The sequence below is a fragment of the Ammospiza caudacuta genome, chromosome 1, assembly GCF_027887145.1.
Source record: "Ammospiza caudacuta isolate bAmmCau1 chromosome 1, bAmmCau1.pri, whole genome shotgun sequence".
Classification (NCBI taxonomy): Eukaryota; Metazoa; Chordata; class Aves; order Passeriformes; family Passerellidae; genus Ammospiza; species Ammospiza caudacuta.
Genome location: NC_080593.1, coordinates 7,908,115 through 7,928,644, shown reverse-complemented (window position 1 = coordinate 7,928,644; position 20,530 = coordinate 7,908,115). Strand labels below are relative to the sequence as shown.

The following is a 20,530-nucleotide window of genomic DNA, read 5'->3' as shown; positions in this document are numbered from 1 at the left end:
TCCCCGGTCCCCTCTGCACCGGCACCCGGAGAGAAGCCGGGGGGTTCAAGAGAGCAGAGACGGGGGAGTGATGAGAGGAAGAAGAGAGAAGATAGATAAATAAATAATAAAACGCGATCGAGCCGTAACACCACAGGCCCCGGGAACGCTGCACCATCCAGTGTTGGGAAGGAAAAAAAAATAGAAAAGAAAAAAAAAATCACCAAAACACTCCACGAAGACGTACCCCCGATAATGGCGCCTGAGTGGATCAGCATTAAATGTGCTTTGGGGGTGTGCGTGTGTGTTTGCAAAAGCACGGAGGAAAAAAAAAAAAAAAGGAAGGGGGGCTGGCTCAATCGCTGGCTGTCAGCGGCTCCCCAGGCAGAGGTGGCGGAGCAGTCGCCGCCGAGGTCGCATACCAACAGTGTGCACAAACGAGAGGCAGAGTGACAGAGTGTGTGAGACGGAGTGGAAGGGGCTGGGAAGCCTCATTCAAAGCACGTTGCTCTTTGCTCTTCCAGGGAAGGAGGGCTCTTCTACGATCATCTCCTTTTCGGTACCTTCTGGGGATTTTTTTCCTGCCTATATTTTTTTTTCTTTTTTTTTTCTTTTTTTTTTTTTTGTCCCGGGGAAACAACTCAAAAAAGAAAAAAAAAAAAAAAAAAAAGGCAATAGACACCTGATCGCCAGCCGAGAGAGAGGAAAAAAGAGGTGGGGAGGGGGAAGGCGAGGCTGGGAGGCGGGACCGGCGGCCGGAGGGGCTCTGGGAGGGCGCTGGGCGCGGAGAGGCTCGGCCCCAGCAAGGGGCGAGGGGAGGGAGGGCGAAGCCTCCCCCCAGCCCTGCCCTGCCCCAGAGGGCTCGGCTCAGCCCGCCCAGCGGGCACTGCCCGGTGCCCGTCCCTCCGCCCGTCCGGCTGCCCCCCACGGCCGCGGAGAGGAGCGAGAACAGGGCAGGGATGCGGCTTTTTTGGAGGTGGTCGTTGTCGTCGCTTTTTAAAATAATCCGGTAAATCGCGTCTCTTACTATTTTTGTATTAATTCATTTTTGCTGCATTAAAACGTGCTTCAGCGCCCCTCAGTGGAAATCCGCCCAAAGCTGCTGCCGGCGGCTCCGGCCGGGGATAAACAACCGCGATCCCGGCGGCGGGGATGGAGCGGGGCTGGGCTGGGGCCGGGGTCGGAGCTGGGGTCGGGTTTGGGGTCAGGGTCAGGGTCGGGGCCGGGACACGCCGAGAGCCCCAGCACGGCCTTTGCCCGGGGCCCCCCAGCACGGGAGCCGCGGCCGCCGCTCCAGGCCGGGACACCGGGCACGGCCCCGGCGGGGACACCGGGCACAGACACCGGAGCTGCCAGCGGGGACACCGTGCACGGCCCGGGCAGCACCGCGGAGCTATGGCGAGGTGCTGCCCAGCCCGGCTGCTCCGGACAGGCGCTGACAGTTCCTGTTGCTCCAGCATCAGGCACAGGGGTTTCCATAGCAACAGATGCTTAGGTTAAAAGGAAAGTGGCAGAGTTGGTGTCCCCTCTTCTGCTCTCTGAAATCCTCCCCTTTGACCTCTAAATTTGCCAGAGATATTGAGATCACAATGCACAAAGTATAAACCGGGGTTTGCTCATTCCCACTGAGAGACTTGCTGCTGAAGAGCTCACTAATTTCATTACAATTTAACTAGTGGATTTTATGGGCTAAAATTCTGTTTCTAAACACTGTCCTTGTTTGCCGTTTTAGTTGTTAAGATAATACCGTCTCTAATATATGTAATTTCGCCAGTCTTAAAAAAACCCACTTCAGTAGATCATGTATACAATATTCTAGAGCACAAAAATTCCCCCCTCCATGATTTCAGTAACTGCCTGATCAAAAATCACTTTGTGTCTGAATAGTTTCATCCACTCTTTTTTATTTGTGCCTTCAAAGTCAGGCATGAAATGTCTTAACATTTAGATGAAAAGGGAACCTTATCTCATCAGGAGAGAAAACAAAAACAAATGCTCTATCTCCTTGCTGATGGAACTTCAAAGAAGGAATCATTTTGATCTTCACAATTGAGATGCTGACATTTAATTAAAAAACAAGATGAGCACACAATGCTCTGAAGCAAGGTCTGGCTTCTAAGTCATAGTGAGATCCATCATAACAGAGGTAACTTTCCAGGAGCCACTTGGACCCCTTTTAAATTCTGTTTCAGGCACAAATTGACTACCAAAAATCTGGACACATAGCTCAGCTAAATTCCACCTCAAACTGCATTAATGATATTTGGAATAGTCATGGTTTTATGATATTTGGAATTGGTGACAAATAGCACTGAAGAAAAAAAAGGAACAAGAAAATAAAATTAAAAGAAATAATGCATTTTTAACTTCTAAGGAAAAACTAGGACACAAAGGAATAATCAAAGAAAGCCACAAAAAGGCAAGACAAAACCACTAGGCAGGAAAAAACAACAAAGATTAAATGCCTGAATTTAAAAGTTTCAAAGAAAGTACAGAAAAAAGAAAACATTCAGCATCACAGCTAGCTCAAAACCAAAAGAGCCTCTAAGGACCAATTCAGATCTAAATACCTTGTGGTTTTAATTCTTAAGAACCAAGATCTCACATAATTGAGTTTGCTTAGTCATGCACACATATACTGGACATGCATGTGTGTACACAATTCCTGGAAAAATTATATTAGGGGAACACAGAATTGCAATGTCAAATACTTGAAAAGCTCAGTAAAAAAAACAAACAGCCAAATGGTTCTCATCCACCAAGAGATCCTGATCATGTAGCTTTGGGCTGTGATTCATTCACCCAAAAATAAATAATTACAGCTATTTAAAGGCACTTCTGATTCGAGCTCTCCCCTCCATGATAAACCAGGGACAGCAGAAACAATTTAATGCTGTTTTCTGGGTATCCTGGTGGGTGAAGGATGTTTGCACCAGTTGGGAACTGCAAGACACATTTCTGTCACCCTGTTTCAGCCAGGGTGACCTTGTGTGGAAGGGCTTTGCAGGCAGCTGGAGGCAGAAATATCTTAAACAACCCCCTGCAACAAGATGCACCAGGATCAGTCTGTCAATGCCATTGCTGAAAGCAGGAGGATTTTTCTGAGTCATAAGGACCCAGATGATTGCATTAGGGACTCTGGAGAGCACTCCAGCCTGCCAGGGCACAAGTCAGCTCAGGATGTCCCTGCAAATGTGTTATGGTAGCCCTGGCTGCCTGCTAGGGAGGGAGCCCAGGACTCCTGAGGCTCTGTCAGGGCTGGAAGCTCCTCTCCCCTCTGTCACAGACATCTTTTATGAAAAATCCTTTCTTTAAGGTCTTTTCTTCCCGAGAAGCTGGGAGGCCTCAGGAACAAAATGCAAACAATGATTATCTGCTGCTGTGGAATGCAACAGGTGCATCTGGGATTGGTCTCATGTTGGTTGTTTCTAATTAATGGCCAATCACAGTCAGCTGGCTGGGACTCTGTCTGAGACAGAAGTCTTTGGTATCATTCCTTGCTATTTTATTCTTAGCTAGCCTTCTGATGAAACCTTTTCTTCTATTCTTTTAGTATAGTTTTAATGCGATATAAATCATAAAATAATAAATCAAGCCTTCTGAAACATGGAGTCAGATCCTCATCTCTTCCCAGTCCAAGAACCCCAGTGAACAGCATCACTCCCTTCCACCCGCAAGCCCTGGGTAATGTGCTGCTCATCTGTGCATGACTGGGAGCCCAGAGTCCTCTACAATGTCCTGGTTTTGTCACCAGAGAGTGGCCCACAAGCTGCACACTGACAGGGCATGGAAAACATGGAGCCAAAGCCAAGAAACACAGGAAACATGGAGACATGGCAGCAAAATGGCACTAAACAAACACCACTTCAGGAACTGGGGTTGCATTGCAGCAAAAAACCTTCCCAGCCCATGTCAAGATTTGAGAAGCGAGCAATTTTTGTTATGAAACATGTGTAAAGAGGCAAAATATTTCAAAAGTACGAACATAAGGTTCTTGTCTTTAAACATACATCCTACATGTAAGGAAAATCCTTCCCCTAAACCCTGCAATGAGATCCCAAGATAAAAATCAAGGCATTTCAAAATAAACAGTGTCCTCAAGCGTCTTTTAGTCGTATATTTAATTCAGTATCCAAAGTTTTGAAGGGAGGTTTGATTCCTAACTAGTGACATTTCCATCAAAATAAAGTGTGTTAGTTAAGACATTTTCCCTGCAGCACCAAAGTATGTTTTACTGACATTTTTGAAGCATTCAGAAAAAAAATGACACTTATTTCTCCCCATGCTGTACAAATAAACAGTGTCCCCATATTTCAGCACTATTAATGTAACACAATCAAAAGCAGGTCAAACCCAAGCCCTACTGCCTGTAAAACTTTACATTAAATATTTGGTTTCAGACAAATCAGCTCAGAATAACACTGGCAAAGAAACAATCCTGCAATATTACTCCTGGACATTTTTTATTTAGATATAACTTCTATCTGTCAGGGAATTCATGCATTGTTATTCATGTTCCATTCTTCTTTCTGACAAAGCAATTTATGAGCTTGCCATCTAAATAATATAGAGTTTGTTGCAGACAGAGCTGAACATGTTTCTAGTTTTCAAGTGGTGATAGCTGCTGATTAGTGTATTTTTTAACAAAAGATTTTTTTTTTTCAGTAGTTCAAGTACACTTTTTATTATTTGAACTATTATAGTTTCATTTTCCAATGAGCTTGTAAAGGAAGTTTAGAATTTCCTGGTTATTTTTTTAATATCACTCCCAAAAAGGCCAAGTTAATATTTTCTCTTTAAATGACTGTATTTATTAATATAAAACACCAAGGGTTTTAACAATAGCAACTGTCTAGGCACTAGAGAGACAAAGATACAGTATTTTAACTCCTATTACCATGGTCAGCCAAGATAAAACCATCCAGCTCATGAATCTCTAATGGCCCCAGGCTTATGCCTCCTATACATCTGCTGCCTGGTGTCACTGGAAACCCAACCAGAGCAGAACAGGAATTCCCTTTCCTGTGTCAGTCCCTGAGGACACACTCGGTCATTCATTTTGATCTAATGGGTGTGCTGGGGGGAGCACTGCACTGTGGCAAGATGTGACAGTAGGGCTGCAGAGGGGCAGTGGATATTGTGGAATTAGTATGCTGAGTGCTCACTTTCTCAGCTCATTATTTGTGCCAACAGCATCTCAGAGCAAGAGATGTAGAAATGCAGCATTGGACAGTGAGTGAGGACATAGAGATGAATATTTCTCTCTGGAATCACACTCTATTCAGAAAAATAATCTTGCAGAACTTAAAATGATTAAAAAAAAAATAAAACAAACTGAAGTCCCTAAATTAACAAGGAAGCTCTCCAAGCTGGACTAAGAGAAACATTGGTAAAATTTGTTTCTGAACACCACAAGAATAATTCAGTCTTCCACAAGTGGTGGAATGAAGGCTTTTGTGGGGAATAGAAAACACTGATACTCAAGTACTGAGAATAATAGATAATGGTGGCTTCACAGGATACAAGATTTTGGGGAAAAAAAGAAAGTAGGCTGAAAGAAAACGCTCTTCAGGAGAAGAGGTGGTCCCAGAGGGAGCCAAGAAGAAAAAAAAAAATCAAAAGCATATAGAAGAGGGAGGGACACAGTGGAGTACCAGGAGGGCTGAGAGAAAAAGGAGACGAAGATGAGAGACGTCAAAGAGGCAGAGAGGAAATGGACCAAAACTGTCAGAGATGGAAAGCACCAGTGTGCCTGGGGAGCAAGGAGCCTGGCTGGGCTGGTACAGGGTTAGTTGGAGCCACACAATGGAGCATTTTCAAAACCAGGGAGATCAGCTGCTGCAGAGGGCAATGCCAGCACCTGGTGGATGAATGTTCATTCAGGTGATTTTAACCAGTGAGAGTCCTGGTACCCACCAAGGCCTAATTAAATGAAATCAAGAGCAGGTAGCTCAATATCAGCAGGTTCTTCCCTGTAGTGTGAGCAGGACTGTGTCCAAAGGAAATAGGTGAAAGTCCTAATGCTGAGGGCACTTATAAATAGCCTGTATGAGGCATTAGAAAATGTGCTGTAAGGCATAATCCTGCCAACTGGCAAAAGTATAGATCACATGACCAAGAAGGTCTTTCCCATATGTTTTTTATGATTTTGCAGTTGGTGCAGAGGTAATGAAAGGCAGGAAAAAGAAAGAAACCAACACGGACGAGAGGAGTTGGGAACAATGGTTGTGCAAGTGCTAAAAAAGGTGCTAGAAAAGGTTATGCAAAGCTTAAGTACAAGAAAATACTGATGTACGTGTTTGTACAGCTGCACACCACATCAGGGTCCTGGCTTAGCCCCATAGCTGGAACTGACATCCACACCAATAACATTTGTACTGCAGACTCTCTTTCTTGTCTTAATTAACATTCTGTCTTTGGGAGCTTTATCTGAGAGAAGTTAGGATGAAATCCCAATTCTGTGTCTTCAAGAGAAGCCAGGAATTGGAGCATTACAGATAAATACATCTTTCCTTGGATGCCACGAGCTGCTGGCATCCATGTGAGACTTGGCCAACATCCCTGAGCTGATCTCCACCGTGCACATTCCTCTCTGCTGTGTAACCTGCCAGGGTTTGGTACTCAAGTCAGATATGCCACGACAGCAACCAGGTTGCCTGATTAATCTGACCTCTCAAGGGGGTTTTCAGAAAGAAAAGGGAACATATTTGTCTTCAGAAAGGCAAAGCAGGCTGTTGGAGGTCTTTCAGAAATGCAACCATCTTGCAAAAGCATCCTTCTGTCACCTTGACTCAAGGCAAGAGATACACTCAGCCCTAGATGTGAAAGGTTCCTGCTCCATTTGTGTGCACGAGCCACATCTGCACATCCTTAATTGCCCAAGTTGGGAGAAGCTGATGCAATTCCTGCCTAATTCACCACTGTAAAATTGGCAGCACGCAGAAGCAAAATACCTTGGAGAAATTCTGAATTTCCACCTCCCAAAAAGCACTTGTGCATGAAGAATCTTGGGGAAGCAGAAGGAATTTAATGAGTTAGCATTTCAAATGCATGCCACAAGATTCAAAGGGAGCAGACAAGACAAAATAATTTAACTTGAAGACTTTTTTTTTTCTAATACAAAGATTTTCTTTAAACTGATCTGACTCCTTAGATGAGCTGTCACTAAATTCACAGATTTTTTTTTTTTTTTTTGTTGCTTGGAAGAGAACTGAAACCTAGATTTACTAAAAGACTCAAGGGATGTAATGACACAATTTTAGATTTTGGAACCCCCCCAGATGAAAGGAAACCCTAGAGAGAAATATGTATATGCAAGGAAAAAAAGTGTATTTAGAGAAGTGGACATGTCAAAAAGGCTACCTTAAGCTAACCAAATATCCTCCCACTCCTTTGTTCTCCTTCTGGCCCTGCCAGACATATGTTTCTTCCTCCAGTTTGGCACAGATTCAGCATATTCAAATGTTCTTCTCTTGCAGCATTTACAGAGGAAGGAGCAATGATGGAGGTCTGTAAAACCTCTCCCTGTGAGGAGCATGTTGGATATTCTCTAGGAATAAATACCAGATCAATCTTGAAGGCTGTAGGTACAATTCATGCCAGTTTCTGACTCCCCGAGCAGGATTACAGACAGGTGAGGAGCTGTTGTGGGATGTCTTCATGGGCAGTTCTGAATATGCAGAATTGCCACTGGGGCTACTTGAGGAAGTTTTCAGACTGAACAGAAAAGCATCTGATGAGTTCCAGTCATCTGGAGCTAAGTAGGCTGTGAACAGGGGTTTTATAGATCACAGCTCTAGATTAACTGTCTGAAGTCCCCTGAAATCACCTCAAAGTAAATAATGTCATTTTGGATTTGAGACTAATTTAAATTGGTTGATATTTGTTGCTTCCTCACTCTCAGTGCTGGTGCATGTTCTTTCCTGCCTGCCTATCTGGCTTCATAAATTGATTAAGGAAAAAATCTTACAGGCTTGCTCATTGTTTTTAAAGTACAAATTACACAGCTTGTCCAATTCACGTCTCTCAGTAACAAAGTCAAAAATGGCTGAGGAAGTTATTTCATGGAACTTTATGGAAGTTATTTTAAAGGTTTGTAAATGTTTCTGGTCAAGTGCCATTATGTAACAATAAATATAGAGAATTATATATGGCTGTCATATATATGTCATTCATTTTTTAAAAGGTGGGAGACACAAGGACAAGAATTGAATACTGATTGGAGACTAATAAATTACATCTTTACCAGTTTAAAAAAAGTTTATGAGCAGAGATGTTTAGGGTCAATAAAAAAGCCAACCAATGAGAGGTTTTCATTTTAAACATCTCTTAGGATGTACCTGGATTAAACTCACCAACATATGTGCTTCCTTTTAATTTTAGTGCACTCTTTCAACATATGCCAGAGGCATTAAACTTTGCAAGGGTATTCAGCAATGTGAGGCACTGGAATACACACTGGAATTATCAAAATCAGATCAGTGATTGTATAATCAATATGAGTTGCTGCTTTGGAAAATTCCAGTGGATATTCACATGAGCCCTGATGTATTCACTGCATGTCCCTAAATTTAGGAGCATTTTATTTCTAGTTTCTAGTTAAACTGACAGAGATCTTATTGGATTGTTCAGTAATATCTTTAAAAAAAAAACTCAATGCTCTGTGAAACAAGCCAGGCACACACCTAGTCACTCCTGACTTAGAGATAGATCTATAGATAGATCCATATTATTTTCATAAGCCAAGAAATCATAAAAGCATGTCAAGTGAACTGAAGAAAGTATGAAAACGAATTTTAGGGATGTTCAATAATTTCACCACACAGATAAAAGCAATTCAGGACTCCACTAAGTGAGAAAAAAACAAACTGCTTCCTCATTATCTGAATAAGAGCCTGACAAATGCAATCCTGGAAAATTCTGAATGCAACTGATCATTTCAAACCTCTGAAAAAGGTTTCTTCTTCCAGAGAAAAATAATCTAATTCCCTCCAACACAACTTCAGCAGCACAACCAGAGCTGCATTTTGTAAAAGCACCAACACCTGAATGCAATTGTTGAAAAAAATGAGGCCACCATGACTTAAAGAAGTAACTTCTAATGAAATATCATTTGATACACTGGTTGATACCATCCCTCCAGGAACCTTATCAGCAATGGGCAGGTGGAACCGGCATCGCCATTTATCTGGAATTTATGGTTCTTAAATCACTAAATTGTTTCTCAATGCTACATCTTCAATGATTTCATATAAACAACCACAATGTAACCTTCTTCAGCTTCATGAGGCCAAGAAAATTTTACCATTTTTCTGTGGTAAAATTCTAGCCATTATTCACCAATTTAAATATATCTTTGCCCATCCAGTAACTTGGCAAAACAGAACACGCTGCTGATTCTGGGGGTGACCATTTTAGTGAAAATTTCCTTTTCTGAGAAAAGAATACCCCCATTTAAAGTTGTCTGTCCTTCTACTGGTGCTGCTTGGTATTCTTGGAAGTGGATGATGCTTCAAAAGCAATGAGCATGGCCCAGTTGTGTCACCCAGGAACATACGGGTCCTTGAAGATGGAGCACACGTGGCACCGACACTTGCGGCGCATTATGACAAATGCAGGCAACAACTTGTCAGAGGTGGAAACATTTGCTGGATAACAGTGATGACATAAGCAGAAAGTAGGACAGCCACCACAAAATGGGGCAAAACTGTGTTTTGGCTAGAATAGGACATGCAGGAATTTAAATGACCTGGGATTTTCTTACAAAAAGCATCTGTCGTATCTTGAAACGCACAGCGCTTTCTTTGTGTTAAAGGATTTGCAAGAAAGTTTTGGAAACTGGCTTGTATCAGGGCTCAAGTCCTATAAGAAGTATCTGAGAGAGCTGAGGGTGTTCTCCCTGGAAGAAAGGAGGCTCAGGGGAGATCTTATTGTTTCTACAGCTCCCTTGTAGCCAGGTGGAGATTGGTCTCTTTTCCAAGAAACAGGATGACAGGAGACAGTCTCAAGTTGAGCAGGAAAGATTTAGGCTGGATATTACAAAAGATTTCCTCATGGAAAGGGATGTCTAGCACTGGACCAGGCTGTCCAAAGCACTGTGGAGTCACTGCCTGAAGGTATTTAATATGTATAGATGTGGCACTTGGGACATGGTTTAAAGGTGGGTCAGCAGTCGGGATCAATGATCCTTTCCAAATGAAACAATTCTATGATTACACGATCCTATGGAAAAGGAAAAAAAAACACCTGAAAGGAGTGAAATCTTTGGAATTTCCCAGTCTCCTAAACCTGAAATAGTGTGGCCTTCAGAAAACTCATGGAGGCCTATTTCTAAATGAGTACAGTGACAATTATTTCATCTTTGGCCTGCTTTTGCCAGGGAGCTGCAGAGGAGCTCTGCATTATCTGGGATGTTCCTGAGCTCCTGATCCAGGCATGAGGGGCTCCCTGTGACTGTAGCCACATTTGTCTTCACAGAGAAAAGTAAGGCACAATTTCCCAAGAATATTTCTGAGTTTCACATTCTTTAAACCTCAGAGAAAGGAAAACCAGAAATATTCTTGGGAAGTCGTGCCTTGCTTTTCTCTGTGAAATGTGGCTACATATGACCATGACTGAACCTTGACTGGGCTTCTCATGCTGAGCTTAGCTCCCCTCTCCACCACAGGCAATTCTCTAGCCAGGCCACCTAGTTTAGGAGGCAGCAGAAGCTGCCTGCCCTGGCACCTTGCAAGCCCCACACGTGCCCCAAAATGTCACAAAATGGGTTTGTGGGTCAGCTGCAGTGTGGGCTGCCTGCATATCCCAGCTCAGTACTGCAGCAATGGTGGGAGATGCCTGACTGCACCTTTCTGCTTATTTTAGGAGCAGCCTAAGGCAAGTTTACAAAGTAATCTCTCTCTCTCTTTTGTTACCAGTAGTGCTTTTCTATAGGAAAAAAAAATACAATAAAAAAGATCACACTGTGATTTCTAAGCTGACAGCAGGCCTTTAAGATCAGAGCACAGACTTTAAATTAAATATATTCCATCACACAGTTTTTGTCTATTATATAGCTCTTATTAGAAAATAGTTGTCATTTCTTTATCAGATCCCTTTGGAAACTCACTGCTGTTGGACCCTGCCCTCTACTGACATGCTTCTCTTCTGAACACAATGCAGTCTCTTATATAGATGGAAACCTAGATGGCACATTTAAAATGAGTCTTTTTTTTTAAAAGAAAGGTAAAAAAAAGGAGGACAAAGTTTACAATTCTATTTTCTATGTCAAGTAACTGAGAGAGGGCAAAAAAGAAAAAATAAATTTAAATTAAATATTAATAACAATCAGAAGAAAATTCATTTGGATCAATACAATTTTATAAATAAGAGTCTGGACTGCCTTCTACCCTCCAGAAATAAAACTGAATTTTTTATCATGTTTTTCAGGCCTGTTCTCTGAGTTTGGTCCAGAAAAGACACCAGATGTGGAAGAAAGGCGTGATAAACTAGCAGCTGTGCCATTCTGCTAACCCACAGCATTAGCACACAGGGCACAAAGCAGCTCTGGGGGTGAGGGAGCACTTCCACTCCCCCACCCTGTGCACTGTGTCCAGTACAAATTAAGTGACAAGAGAGTATCTGTGATATCTGGTTTCACTTAAAGCCCTGAAAGCAGAGACAACACCCATTAAGGCTTACAGTAAATTTCTGAGATGAAATTTCTCATCAGTGTTTTAGAGGCCAGTGGAACTGAGGGATTTGCTCACGTAGGTCTGTCCTGGGGGCAGGAGGGTGCACAGGCTTTTTGTCCTTTGGCCTTTTGTTTTACAGGGCAATGACTCTTGTTGCTGGGAAGGCTCAGCAGAATTAGGAGGACATGAAACACCAGGAGAGGTGCCACTTGCTAATTTTGGAAGTAGCAAGGCCCCAAACCAGGGCTGTTCATCTGATCTGGTGCCCAGCTGCTTGTTTAAAATAGGCACCTAATGGAAAAGGACCTAAACCACACAGATAGCAAAAATTCCTTAAGAAATAGCATTCATTCTTCCTAAGTCATTTGCTATAGATGTCACTGGGGTTGGTGTGTGTGCTCAAGAAATTGTGTTTCTTATGCCACAGTTGTTCCATGTTTGCCCCACGGTCTGAGGAAAACCCCAAGTGCTGTTTCTCTTTCTATAGGGTTCTCAGGTTATTTATTCTAGCCAAAAGCCACAGTTACTGCAGGCACAGAGAACACTTTATGCCCTCCATAAAATCATTTGACAATCCAAGGAAAACTTCCCTGAGACTGTTGTGAAGATCCCAGTGTGATTAATTGTATTTAGTGGGTACTTCACCTCAGTAAGGACTGCGGAGACTGACAATACCTGAGCATTGAAATTATCCATAAGCCTAGAAATAAACATTTGAGGAAGAAAACCAACTGTAAACACAGATCAGCATCACCACTTGAGGGTGCTGCAGTAGTTCTTAAATATCAGCTCAAAGATGTGCTGCCAAGCAGGTACTGTACACAGAGCTACGCCACAATAATTCACCTAATTACCTCCTTGGAGGCACTCAGAGCATTTGGAACTAAATTAGCACAAAATACTGCTGAACAGGAGAGCCTCTTCTGAAATAGAGGTTTAAAATCCTAAAAACCTTCCTAACTAACTGCAGTGATAAACCAGGATTCCCCTTCAAAAGAGCTGGGAAAAGGAAAAATTAAATCAAACATAAGAGGACCCTCAATTACACAAGCACATGCATTTCCAGCTTCAAGAAATTCATTACAAGTATAAATTCTCAGCTCTGCACACGCATTTCCTTTGACTGTAATACAAGTGAGTATTTTTCAAGGCATATCAAATTGATTTTGCTATAAACTATTGCAGGATTATAGCTTCTTTGAATAGTCTTCACTACAGGAAACACACAGAACTGGTCTCTGTGGGAAATATATTGAATAGGCAGTAAAACACAAAGCAATATCAAAATACAGTAGAAAATGTTCCAAAAAAGCCGCAGCAACCTAAATGAAGAGCCTGTGTCAAACATAATCTAGGATTTTCCTATTATGTAGAAACTCCTTTCTATAATAATTTAAAAAAAATTATTTGCTTGTGAGGATATAAAAACATGAAAAAATGATAAATGATGATAATGATGTATCTTTTGAAAGGTATGACATCATTTTGTATGTCAAAGCATAGTGACTGAAATGAGATCTCATTTGTAAAGTTTCTCCAATGCCAGTTTTTTAATCTGACTCTTATCAGGTACTCAAGAGAGCTGGTCAGGAACTATTCCATGATACTCTTGGGAAATGCTGACCCATCCAAGTTACAACTGCTGGTGGTAAAACAGCTAGTTTAAAAGAAAATTCCCTGTTCAAAGACATTGATGGAGGGGGATTTATTGCTTAAGGTAAGAAGATCTCAATCAGCCACTTTCAGCCTGAATATAATAGCAATTTATATGCCAAAATAAAGTGATTTCAAAATTTGGATGAAGAATGGAAAAAAAAAAAAAAAGAAATGAAATCATTTAAGTCAAACCAAACTAATTTGACTCCTTGGCTTGGCACAGAGCAGACAATTGCAAGACTTATTACCCATCCCAGCTCAGAGCAGCAAAGTTTTTGAACCCTTGAAACCTTAGTTTCTCTCAGCTCTGACCTTCTTGCCCACTAGATGTTCTGAAATTTTCTTTCTGAAACTATTGGAAATGATGCTGATTACCTGGACCTTGACCTTGAAGTCAAAGTACCGCAAAAATCAGCTGGAAGAGTGCCCTGGTGCAGGGCTGAGCACAACCTGCAAACAGGTAAGCACCAGGAACCCAGGACATTCCTGTGGCTGCCATGGAGGGCTTGAGACCCTGGCAAGGAATCAAGGACACCTGTGCCTTTGATTTTAACCCATGGAAACAATTACCAACTTTGTGTGAGGAGTTACAAGCCACAAGGGTTTGAATAGAATGATAGTGAATTTATCACAGGGTGAAAAATGTAGAGTTTTGGGGATTTAGAATGGGGGTTCAAGAGGCAAGATGGAGGGATGTGAGCGTGTCCTGTCCTTCTTCTTCTTGCCCTCCATCTTCTGCTGGGATGGTGGCACTTTTGGATTGGTTTAGAGTAGAGACAGACTGTCAAACATAGGTGATATTGGAAAATTATTGTAAGTAAATTATACATAGGTTTTAGTATAAAAAGATAACACCACCCCAAGAGCAGTCAGTGTGCCTCAACCCAACCTCTGGACAAACCTCAGCGGGTCAGAGAAAGAATGGAATAGATAAGAAAATAAACAACCTTGAAAAGTAGAGCTGAGGAATCTCAACTTCTCTGAGAGTACAGGGCTGGGAAAAAAGACTTTTAATTCCTTGGGAGCCATTCCAACAACTCAGAACCTAGGAAAGCACCAGGAATAGATCTTCACAGTGACCAGGAAAGAGTCTCCCCCTCTTTCCACGTCCCTTCCCTCAGGGCACTGCTCAACAGCAGCTGCTGCTGAGGTGGATGCCACCCCTGATCCACAGCTTGCATTGCCCAGGGCTCTGCTCTCAGAAATCAGGAACTGCTCCAATTTTTGAAGAAGATTGATTTCAACATGATGAACACTTTTCTGCAGTGTGTGTGCACTGCCCAGTGAATGCTTGAGCCTCTCCTTCCCAGCTAAAGATGACAGAGGGAAAGCAATGAGATGAGGGTGACTGAAGGTGTGAAGAGCCAGAAATTCATTCTGCAAACTGGGCTTCTTCTCTGGCCTTAGCACTCTAATAGCCTAGAGCCATTTGGCTCCTAGATTGCAATACTCAGCAACAGAAAAAGAGAGAATAATCTACTATGGGATCTTTACAGAGACAGGAGTAATCTTTGAGGCTATGTAGCAAGACATTGTTTTATTAAAACATCTGAAGTTAGAGCCAATATTCACTCTCTTTATAAAAAGTGTGTCAGAAATAGGCAGAAAACCTTGACACTATGTGGGTTTTTCTACAGCCTATTCTTTTCTACATTGCATTGTTCAACCAGTTATTTTTAAATTTTCATTACATTGCACAAAGTGCCCTGATTATTCCATTGAGAATGGAATCTTTTTGAATGCCTTTATAAATGCCTTTACACATGATTAACATTAGCCCAAGACATATCTGCTTCCCTAAGTCAAAAATACCAGAGAAATATTCCCAATGAGGAAAACAAAAGATATGTACAATTTTTACGAGTTAAAGGACTGCTGTGAGGATTTTTTTGAAAGACAAAAATAGGAAAGGAAGGTAGAAAACCATCTTGGCCTCATTTAAAATGTAATTCCATCTCACACAGGTGAGAGCTCCAGCTTGGCCTTCTCCTGCAGGAAGTGTCAGCAAACAGGCCAGAGTGATTTGGCTGTTGGATGCACAGACACGAACTCGTGATTATTGAAATGCATTTTTACTGCATAGGAAATTGTGCCTCCAGCAACTTTTACCAAAACATTTATCTCCTACCAACTTCAGTCAGACCAGGATTAAATGTTGGGCAAGCCTCTCTGATTGTTTCACTTCCCCAGGAATAAAATGTGTGCAGAACAACCTCCACCTACCCCAGAGGGGGCTGTGAAGATTAATGGCAGGAAAGCACCTGGATCCCAAGGACAGACATTTGTCCCAGTTATGTCTGTCTATGAAAAATGGTCAGAACTCCCTTGTTTCTCAGAAAATGGTCATGGTAACTTTAAAAGACATATTCAAGCTGTGAGTTATGAACTCAAACACCAAAATAGTTGAAACCATTAACAAATAACATGCAACACTGGAAATGTTTTTCACTGGGAAAAGGTCAGCATTAGAGATAGAGACAGCCTTTCACATTAGAATAACTCATATCACCTTCCCTTCATCAGTCATGTACTTCCATAACTGCTTTCTTTCAGTCATCTCATTTCACAAAAAGGATTTATGTTTTGTGGCAAACAGCACTGTGGAAAAGGCATATTTATTGAGTCTGCCACTGCAAAATCTCTTCTAAGTGTTAGGAGCCCTCAGCTTTTTCAATAAGTAATTTTATTATTTATTGCACAATAAACATTCCTACTTTATATTTCGTTCAGTTTAATTACACCAGTAACATGCTGGGTAACACTTCTCATTTTCCTCCTGTAAATAACTGGTGTCAGAGCAGACTCCTGTGAGCACTCATCACAGAGGAGGAGCACTGACACTCACTTTAGACCACTTTGGTTTCCTACACACAAATGTTTCTAAAACATTGAAATCTTTGGGCTGAAATATTTCATTCAAAGGAGCATGTGGCTGTTTTGTGTCAACACACACAGGAGAGACAGCCAGCTGTGCAAACACTGAATTATGGCAAAAACTTCTCCACAGAAGCATTTCAAAACTTCTGTCCTCCTACAAGAAGATCATGAGCACTGCATTTTGTCCATAGCAGGGTTAGGATCTGCCATCCTTTTACTCATTTGTGGGCAGCATGCAGAGAAAGGGGACAACAAAGTGATTTCATTATTCCTGCTCCACATTCTTCCTTCAAGGATTCACTGATGAGCAGGAATACTGCTACTGTTGAGATAATTAGCACAGGCAGTTAATAAGAGATTGTTAATGTTGCACTGAAACACAAATAACAAAGGATAAATAATTCCTCCCTTAAGATCCAAACCAGAAAGAATAATTAACAGCTGGAGGGGAGGGAAAGCAAGAAGCTAGAACACACTCCAGAATTCCCTTCTGCCACCCAATTTTTTGCAGGAAAATGTGAATTTTGTGCATTATATAATTTATTCAAACATCTATCCCACATGAGCAAATCACCTGTACAACTCCCCACTGAGTTCAGTGATAGCAGAATTGCACCTGAAGTTGAAAATACTTATCCCTGGAAATGGCAAATCCTAGTAAAGTGATAATTCAGTCAACTTCTGTAAGAAATGTTGTTCAGTCTGTGTGGTCATCAATTGTTGCAGTATTGTGAGGGTCCCCAGAATGAGGTGAGAGATAAGAATTGACTCCAAATTCTTAGAAGGTTGATTATTAAATTATATTTATTTTAATTTTTTTATTTTTAAAATTTTTATAATTTTTAATTATTTTAAATTTTACTTTATTTTACTTTTATTTTTTAAGTTTATTTTTTATTTTATTTTAATTTTTATTTATTTTTAAATTTATTTTATTTATTTTTATTTTTATTTTTATTTATGTTTATTTTATTAATTTTTTAAATTTTTACAAATTTTTAAAATTTGTTTAATCTTATTTATTTTTATATTTTAATTTTTTAATTTTATTATATGAAAATGCTATACGAAAGAAAAAGGAGACATCAACCCAAATCTGACTCCAACCATTCATCCGAAATGATCATGTTTTATACTCTATCGTTACATAACTTTCATGTTAATTATTAAACTTATATTGTTCTATTGTATACATAAATTTAGCCCCTCCCTGAATTTCCAACATAGTTTCTCACTATTCTTCTTATGGTTATATAATAATTACATTTAATTACTAAACAATCATCACATCTAACAACTATATAATTTATCACACTGCTTACGCAGGTGCAGTTGATCTGGGAAAGCACAAAGCCTAACATTTTAGATTCTATCTTTAACTTTTTCCAGGGTTCCACTATCAAGAAGGCTGGACAAGAATGAATAATAAAAACCCACGACTGACCAGAGTCTCAGTGCAGTTGGACTGGGATTGGTCATTAAGTTAAAACAATTCACATGCTGGGTAAACAATTCTCCAAATCACATTCCAAAGCAGCAAAACATGGAGAAGCTGAGGCTTCTCATCTTCCCAGGAGAAGAAATCCCAGCAAATGGATTTTTCATAAAATATCACAGTGACAAGTCTGCATGGAAATCTTTGCAAGATCAGGGCTACAGCTTTCTGGTACGGTCACCTCGTAACCCAGCATCCTCCCCTTTGGCCTGTGAAGAGTTATAATCTTCTTTCACTCCTTGCTTTCTCCAGCTCTATCATTCGCTTTCCTGTTCAGAAAAAAATCTTCACCACTTCTCAGTATTTCATAAGTTCTTTTGCTCCTTGGGGAAAGTGAGAAACATACAAAGCAGAATTAAGACTTAACAACCCTGTGTTTTAATTCAGGAACCCTAGAAAAAACAGCTGTAACTAACTCATCCTGCATTTCATGCTACCTCAGGTAGTGCCCAACCACGTTTTCCTCTAGAAGACTTTTTTTCTTCAGAGGGATTTTCCCCATAATCTTCTTCCTAGGCCACAGGCAGCTCTTCCCCAAGCTTATCACCACACCACATTTTTGCTTCCTAAGCCTCATCACCATTTGTACTCCTTTTTGGCACAATCATACCCTCTCCTAAGCACAGCCCTGGCCAGACACTCTGCCAGACTGTCAGTTCCTCAGTCTGTGTCACCCTTGTTCCCTCTGAGCTGAGGGAGCGACAAACCACCCACTGTACGGGGACAAGCCACCACTAAACATCTTTACTCTTGAAAGGAGATGGTCTTCACTAGAATATCCATTTCAAAAAAACAATTTCAAGGTTGAGCTTTTCAGGTGTTTGCCTGATTCCCATTACGCACTGATGGGGCTATGTGTAAAAAAACACTGCCCCATCACAGTCTGCCATTTATGCATCCCTTCCAGAGCTCTGCCAAGCCTCAGGGCATAGCTGAGGAAGGCAATTCTCATTTGCTGTGTGTTAGTAAAAGTCCCCTTCTTTCTCTTGGGGCTCTTGGCTGCCTCTTTAGGCAGCAGGTGAGCAAGTTCTGTAGCTGACAGCAGGCAACACCCCTCTGCCACTTCTCTTGTACAAAAAGAACCACAGAATAAGAACCAGAGCTGTTCTTGCTCCCAGGCTGTGTGCACACACAGAGGGCTCTTCAGTGCAGTTCAGCACACCATAGAAGCAGTGTTCCCATGCCCAGACACTTTCCTGTTTCTGGGATTACTGATGGGCTGAGGAAGCCGCTAAAGAATCACATCCATTTCTTAAAATCATCAGACTAAATCACTGAGATGTTGTCTGTCTGCAGCACTGAGGAGAGGCAGTTCTGGAGGAAAAGAAGGATTGATAGAAAACAGAATACTCCATGTGCTATAACAACATTTGTTTATCTAGATTTAAAAGAAATCACAGATCTGCCTCTCCACGGGTCTCAGTGCCCTAATACCATTAATTACTCAATAGAATTTCAACAACTTTAAAGTCATCAGGTTCACAGAAACCCAGGCAGCAAAACCATTTTTGAGCTATCACTCGCTTCAGTGCAGGTAGAAGTCCACTCTGCCTTTTGCAGTGTACTCCAATTCTTTAAATATGGATTATTTCAGTCCTTTAAACAGAAACTCATTCCAGAGTCCTGGAGAACATTCTTCTAATTGCCTTAGCTCCTCATAGACACACAGGTTGGGTGTCATCATCTTATTGCAAAAGTTCCATACCTTTGTGATTTCTCATGAGCATCTCCTTGCAGCACTGACTCCTTCTTCCTCACAGCACAGCCAACAAACACCAACTCCCTTCACCCAGCTAAACCCACTCTTTTATAGCTCTCATCCTTATTGGACACAGCTGTGGCCTGTTAAAGGCAGGGCTGTTCCTAATCTTTGGTAATTAGTACAGCTGCAACTCCTCAGGGGTGAGATTCCCTTCTGCACTATCTTTATTTTCTTACATTCTATCCCCCCACAGTCAGGCACCCTTCTGATCTCAGCTTGATGATGCAAGTTTGATCCTTGTGCTGGACAAGCTCCCAGCACAACAGATCATAGCTGGCAGATCTTGTGCACCATCCATGACCCCAAAATGACCAGTGGAGACCCTGGGCTGGCCATGCCAAGCTATATCTTTTCCTCAGAAGGAGAAGCCTTGCATCTGCAAATGTGCATCTCCATAGCTGATCTATGACAGTGTGACAGTAACCTGTTAATAGATGACCATGCATGGACAAGGCAGCTGAAAAGGAAGGTCAACAGACATTGTCCAAAGGAGATCAGATGCAATTCTTTCTTTTAAAGCACAGAAAATACCTGCCTCCTCATCCTAGCCTCAAAACCTCAACATTGCTGTAAGATGAAGTTCAGGCAGTTTGCTTTAATCCACACTGAGATGCAACTGGAGAGAGAAGCTGACTTCCAGCACTCCAGATTCACTCTGAAAATGCTCCCAAGTACCTCAGTGCTTGCTTAGGCACATGGTGGGACACACAAACATACAGAAACAAAGCACTGGCAGATTTTGGAACCTCAGTCCAGACTGGAGACATGCAGGGGTCCCAAACTCTCAGCAGTCTAGAGCTGGAACTCAGGCCTGATCCAAAGCCCACTAAGAGTCTTTTCACAGGCTCCAGGTGTTAGGCCTCTATGTACTGAAAAAACAACTGAATTCTCCCAAGAGCAGCAAATTAAACTCAGATAGGTACTGGCTAGGGGAGTAGAACATTAATGAGATATTATGTCCATCCCTGGGATTATTTATATCTAGAGAATCAGGCTTCTTGTTTGTCTGTAAAGAAAGTACAGCCACAGCATGCTGTCTAAATGAGCAGTATTTTGATCTTTTAGTAAGGTTTTCTATTTATACAATTG

At 41.5% G+C, this 20,530-nt stretch overlaps 1 protein-coding gene across 1 annotated transcript in view; it reads right to left on the bottom strand.

The window, feature by feature from the left end:
- Positions 1 to 20,530, bottom strand: part of DPP6 (dipeptidyl peptidase like 6) — a 517,007-nt gene that overhangs the window by 430,653 nt on the left and 65,824 nt on the right. The window lies entirely within an intron of this gene.